The following is a 7,226-nucleotide window of genomic DNA, read 5'->3' on the forward strand; positions in this document are numbered from 1 at the left end:
CAAAAAAAAAAATATATATATATATATATATGTATTTGTAATTAAGACAATTTTTATGTCTCTATTTCTTTCTTTATTTTTTTTTTTTCAGATATATTTTCATCAAGATTGAAAATATTAATTATTTGTCGATCTTATTTAATTGTTAAACTATAACAAAAATAATCACTCACTTGTATCTTCCCTTATTCTTACTGACGACAAATGAACGGAAGATAAACTAAAAAAAAAAAGAAGAAAAAGAAACCAAGAGAGGTAAACGTACTGCACTTATTTAATTATTTACAAAACAATATTTATTATCAAGATAATGTTTATAATTTCTATGTCTTTATTTCTTTTACTATTTCTTTTTTTTTTTTCTTTTTTTTTTTTTTTTCAGATATATCCCATCAAGATTGAAAATATTCATTATTTTGTACATTTTATTTAATTGTCTTTGACAAAATAAGGTTTTACATACACATCTTCTCTCTTACATAAAGAGGATAAATAAAGAAAGAGATAGATATTATTGCTCTTATGTAAAAAGCATATGGAACTTTCTCTCTCTCTCTCTCTCTCTCTCTTTCTCTCTTTCTCTCTTACCTATACTGACAACAATGAATACAGGATAAACGAGAAAAGAGAGATAGATATATAGATAGAGAAAGAGAAAGAGAGAGAGAGAGAGAGAGAGAGAGAGAGAGAGAGAGAGAGGTAGATAAAGAGTAATAGAGATAGATATAGACTATTCCTATATGTGAAGCATCCGGGACTTTCTCTCTCTCTCTCTTTTTCTCTTTTGATACTTTACTGGATCCTCTTGGTAAGTACAGCTCAGTGGCCAATGAATTATGACATATTTGTGGTCGACAAGGCTCTCTTTTGCTCCTTCGAGGCATCCTACAGGACGTGTGAGACCTTTCACATACTCATACACATGTATACACACACATATATATATATATATATGTATTGTTAGATACGTTATAGGCCTGAAAAGGCTTGCGCACCCACGTAGGTAACGTATATAATGTCGTGAACTCGCATTCCTGACGTCTTCCTTGAACATGTTACTGGTGCCTTATATATATATATATATGTATATATGTATATATATATATATATAGGTATCTATCTACAGGTATCTCGCTAGTTGGTTGGTTGGTAGCTGCTGGCAAGCGTGTCTCACCGTTCAACGAAGTCGTTGTTACTGCTACAATGTGGAAGCACGACGACGGCTTCAGGGAAGAGATTAGGTCTTGTCGCTTGTCAGTGCTTTCGTGTATGAATGTGTATGTGTATATGTATATACATAAACACGCCGGACGTTGTCAATGCAATGCGTTCGTCCAAACGGCCGAGATGAAGCTTGGGGTGTCTAAATTAAATTCTTACTACCTCAGATTATCTTCATTTTTTTTTTCTTTTTTTTTTTTTTTTTTTTTTTATGCATGTATATATATTTATTTATGTGTATGTACTTATTTGAATATCTGTCTTGTTTATTTATTTAATTAGGAATGTATATGTAATTTGTATTTATTTTTTCTCAGGTAAATTTTAAGATTCAAGGTTTTTTCCTCTTTTTTTCTTTCTTTCTTTATCAAGTACAATTAGGTGTAACTTATTTATTTACTTGTTTGTTTATTTTTTTTCTTAGGAAAGATATTTGATAGAGAAAATGTTTACAGGTTGTGTTTTCTATTTTTTGTGCAGGTAAATTTTATATTTACAAGAGATTACAAGATACTTGTAATAATAATATGATAATCTCATGTATTAAGTTTTATTTAAGTATAATTTTTTATACTTTTATTTATTTGTTTATTTGTTTAGAAAAGATATTTTGATTGATAAAATGTTTCTAAGTTGTTGTCAAGTTTTTTTTTTTTTCAGGTAACTTATATATTTAAGATTATAAGAGTCTTATATACTTATATACTTGTTTGTTTATTTTTTTTCTTAGGAAAGATATTTGATAGAAAAAATGTTTACAGGTTGTGTTTTCTATTTTTTGTGCAGGTAAATTTTATATTTACAAGAGATAACAAGATACTTGTAATAATAATATGATAATCTCATGTATTAAGTTTTATTTAAGTATAATTTTTTATACTTTCATTTATTTGTTTATTTGTTTAGAAAAGATATTTTGATTGATAAAATGTTTATAAGTTGTTGTCAAGTTTTTTTTTTTCAGGTAACATATATTTAAGATTATAAGAGTCTTATATACGTATATATTAAATACGATTATGTTCATTATGTAATTATTTATCATTCTCTTTATCTATTTAAAAAAAGAAGAAAAAAAAAAAGAAATGTTTATAACGTTATATCTTTCATTTATTCATTTATTTTTTTTTTCAGGTTCATTTTAATCAAGACAAAATGAGTTATTCATATATAAACAATTAAATTAACAATATTAGTCATGGTTATATCTTCTTTAATTTTAATTAGATTTAATATTAATTAATTAAATATAATGCAATAAAATTTAATTTAAATTAATTAATAAAATATAATTTCAATTATATTTGATTTAATTGATTTCAATTAATATTTTCTTCATTAAATTGAAGAATCAAAATTAATAAAAAAAAAAAAAAAAAAAGAAAAAAAAAAATATAATAATATAATTTGTATATTCCATATTTTTCTTTGCAGATAAAATTTGGATTAAAATTGAAATGAAATAATGTAACATAGTCTCTCGTCAAAATACAATTGTGCAATACAGATTTATTCGAAGAAAAGTATCGATCAATTAAAGAGACATTAATCGTTCTATTTCAATTGTATCTAATTGAGATCAAAAATATTGAAAGTAAAGGAAAGAATGGGAATGAATATATAAAAATGTTATCGTGCAAATTGAAAATCGATAATTACGAGAAAATATTGTAAAACAGTGTACAAGTACGTATATGAACGTTCCTAAAATATTCAAATTGAAGTCGAAGGTCTATTATGCGGTTTCACGGATATGACTCAAGTTTAACGCAACTATTAAACGAACGCTTAATCGGTTCTAACGAAGAACGGGCTATCTAATCGTAAGCCCGTACGATTTACCCTTCAACTCTTCCTAGGATTTCTATTTGATCCAAGTATTATTTAATTCTTTCAAAAATAACTTAGCGAATTAGGTACAGGATAGGCCAAAAGTTCCTTAAAGTGAAATTTCCAAAATCGATTCTTCTCTCTTTTCGCACCTTTATAGAATAATTTCTTTTTTGTATTGTTTTCTTTTCTTTCTTTTTTTTTTTTTTTTTTTGTTCTTATCAAATCATAGCAAGATCAAGTTGAGTAAAAATTGTAATAATTAATCCGTACGAGTCTACAAAGTTAAAGTGATTCTTTTCTTTTTGTTTTTTCTTTTTTTGTTTTTCTTTGTTTTTTTTTTTTTTTTTTTTTTTAATGATCCATCAATCCTTCCATTCTATAACCCATGTTCCTATAGATACCTTGTACCCATTAGTCGAAGAATAATAATTTTGTATTTCGATGGATTTCTTTAATTTGTTGAATCAAAAAAAAAAAAAAAAAGAAAAAAAATTGTGTGTAATACAATCTCGCTATATCTAATTTCATAATCATAATCGTTAAAATACTTTCTCGCATTTCTCCTTTGTCATAGATCGAACGTTAGTGGGTTCCTGTTTTCTAATGTATTTTCCACGTATTTTAACGACGAGAGTATCGCGTACGACGAGTGTCACGCGAAGCTCTTTTTCTTTCTAAGAAAAACAAATAACAAAACGAACGAACGAACGAACGAACGAAGAAAAAGAAAGAAGGGAAGAAAAGGATATTAAAACAAAAAAAAGAAAAAGAAAGAAAGAAAGAAAAATGAACGACCAAGAAGAGGGTTATTGTAAAATTGTAGCAGAGTGATGTTGATGGTGGACAGGATTGATATAACGGTGGTGGGGGTGGTGATGGAGGTGGTGATGATGGGAGGTGGTAGTAATGGTGGTGACAGCAGCAGGGTCGTTCCGTGTACACATACGTTATAAAGTGAAAGCAACATGCACCGTTCGAGTTCCTCGAAATCGATCGGTAATTTCCGGGGAGAGGTGACTTCACTCAGGGATTCCATCGAAGTCACGCTTTCTCGTTTCGTTTAATATACATACACGTGTATAATGTATACGTGTGTGTATATACCTGAATAATCCTACGTGATATAAATCGACGAAGAAACAACGTTCGAAATACTTATGTACATATATATATATATACATAAATATATCCATGTAAGTACGTATATACGTATATATGTGTATATATATATATATATATATATATATATATACATGTACTTTATGTACTTTAAAATAAAAAGAGTCAACTTTTTGTAGATCTTTAAATTCTAAGGTCTCTTAAATATAAACGTTAAAATCCAAGTTCTTTTAGTTTAGCATTAAAATCGATCTTAAATGTTTTCATTTAAATAATATTTATCATTGAACAATAAGATTATTGAAATTTTATCCGATTGATAATTCATTTGTACGTTTTAAATTTATATTTATGATGATTAATAATTAATAAGGAATAAATTTGATAATGTTTCGTATAATACATTCAAATTCTATGAATCAAATGATTGATATAATATGTTTCTACGTATTTCTATACGTTTTTCTCTTATATTTTATTTATTTTGTTCCTATCAAGCGAATAACTTATATCTAATTATATGTTTGACGAATTAATAGTTTTTTTTTAAACAAAATAATATCCATATATCTTTACTTTCTTCTTTTTAATGATCTTAATCAAAAACAATATAATAATAATAATAATAATAATAATAATAATAATAATAATAATAATAATAATAGTAATAATAATAATAATAGTAATAATAATAATAATAAACAATAATAATAGTAAAAAAAGAAAAAGATAAATGAACATTTTTCTTATTTCAAAAAAAAATATGTAATAAATGGATCTTTAATTCTATGCCAAAATATTAATACAATTTTCAATTTAGCATTAAGTCCCTTTTTGTTTATTTTCAATTTAATAATAATAATAATAATAATAATAATAATAATAATAATAATAATAATAATAACAATAATAATAATAATAATAATAACTAGAAACGTGTTTTGTTTTCCAGAAAAACCTGAAGGAAAAGGATGGACTATACGACTTTATGGGATTCGTTATCACCGGAAGTAACGTTAACTAGAACACTAATAAGAATATCTAAAACATAAGCTTCAGAAAAAGAATAGAGATTGGAATAATCAGAGGTCAGATGTCAACGCGGATGTGTAATTCCCCCTTCCGTATTAACACGGTGGAGTTACACGGTAAAATCTACAAGGGTTGTAAGTACGAAGGAGCTCATTATAAAGTATTTCTTGTATTTAATCATTCTAATCATCATCATCATCATCATCATCATCATCAAGCTTCCCTTATTTAATTATCAATCAACGTGAATTTAAATCGTGATTGATGAATATATGTATAGTAAAAATTTATTATAATTATTATGACTATTTTCCAATTAAATTTGTTGTTAATCATTAATAAGAAAAAAATAAAAAAATAAAAAAAAATAAAAGAAAAGGAAAAAAAAAGAAGAAAAAGAAATAAAAAGCAGTTGTCCTTTTTTAACGGAACGCAAACTTTATTAAAATGAAAAAAGAAAAATGTGTTATCGTATTTAAAGTATGATACGTGCAATCGTTTTTTTTTTCTTTTTTTTTTTTTTTCTTTTATATATAATATTTTATATATTGCAAGAAAGATATAATACAACAAATACATAATTAATTTTCCACGAAACAAAAATTAAAAAATAAATAACACAATACATGGTTATTATAATGATAATACATAAGAGAAAAAGAGAAAAAAAAAAAGTTCAAATAGAAATAAACGATTAAATTGATAATTAAAAAGTGTACGAAGGTTTTTAATATATTGTTGGGCGATTCGTTTCAAAGAACTTTACACTTTCTGTAGTGAAGGAGTACTTTTAAATCATGTAGAAGTGTCCTCTTCTTTTGAAGGAAGGAAGGAAGGATAGAAGAAAGGAAATGAAGAAAACAAAAACAATAAAAACAAAAAAAAAAGACAAAAAGGAAGAAGAAATAAAGTGCGAGTTGAGGGATGTCAACTAAGAGAAGGGTAAACACAAAAAAAAGAATGAAAGGGAGAACGAAAGAGAGAGAGAGAGAGAAAGAAAGAGAGAGAGAGAGAGAGAAAGAAAGAGAGAGAGAGAGAGAGAGAGAGAGAGAGAGAAGAAAGGGAAAAAAAGAAGCACTTAAAAAAAAGGGTAAGAAACGAAGTACGTCCTAGTACAGATGGAGGAAAGGCTCCTATTATTGTAATACATATATCAGTGTGTTATGGACCCATGGCGGCGCGTCATCTACACTTATGAACGACGACGACGACGACGACGACGACGACGACGACGACGGCGGCAACGACAACGACGTGCCAGTAAGTGGAGAGTTAAAACTCTCCGGCTCGGAGTCACGAAACGGCACGAAGTAGCACGAGAGAAGAGTTGCAAAAGAGAACGAAGCGAATTCACATTCGCATCTCTCACGAAGAATCCCTGCCCTGAAAGTTCCTACCGCACAAATCCTTTACTTCACCTCTATCTCTACCTCTTCCTCCTCCTCCTCTTGCTCCTCCTCCTTTTCTTCTTTCTTTTTCTCTTCATCCTCTTCCTCCTCATTATTTTCATCTAACCCCAGAGCTAATCTCTCGATTATTATTATATCATTGTTCTTTTTAATAATGAAATCTAATTATATTCGTTCATCTGACGTATAGTTATAGATTTTTCATTTATTCGAGAACAATTGTTACAATTTTGTTTCGTTTGCACATTCCTAAATCAATAAATTATATTTCTTTTTATTTCTTCTTACTTTTTGTTTTCTTTTATAGGTTGTTGGTTTATTTATCTATTTATTTTTTGTATAGGTTAGCAAATAAAGTGTATCACAATACAAGGGACACCCTTTTTTAAGGAAATTATTACATTTCTCATTCATTCGACAATCGTATAATTTAATATACATAAGTGTTTATCTGATGTTTATATTATGTTTTATTCTGATGTTTGTATTGTTTCTTTTTTCGTTTTTTCTTTTTCTTTTTTGTAGGTTAACAAACAAGATGGATAAGAAAGGGACGCCATTTTTTAAAGGATTAATACTTTTTGTATTAGATCGTTCAATTAATTTCATTTC

The 7,226-nt window shown here is 27.1% G+C and overlaps 1 long non-coding RNA gene across 5 annotated transcripts in view; it reads left to right on the forward strand.

The window, feature by feature from the left end:
* The window catches only part of LOC124954998, a 20,868-nt gene extending 13,642 nt beyond the window's left edge, over window positions 1-7,226 (forward strand). For 4 of the 5 annotated variants that reach the window (XR_007102728.1, XR_007102732.1, XR_007102729.1 and 1 more), the window contains 4 exons: window positions 92-255; window positions 2,656-2,907; window positions 3,629-4,247; window positions 5,126-5,749. This is a non-coding gene — a long non-coding RNA (uncharacterized LOC124954998). Of the gene's footprint in view, window positions 1-91; window positions 256-2,655; window positions 2,908-3,628; window positions 4,248-5,125; window positions 5,750-5,982 lie in introns of those variants that run through there. The other variant, XR_007102730.1, reaches the window with a different exon arrangement.

Source organism: Vespa velutina, chromosome 17 (genome assembly GCF_912470025.1).
Source record: "Vespa velutina chromosome 17, iVesVel2.1, whole genome shotgun sequence".
Taxonomy (NCBI): Eukaryota; Metazoa; Arthropoda; class Insecta; order Hymenoptera; family Vespidae; genus Vespa; species Vespa velutina.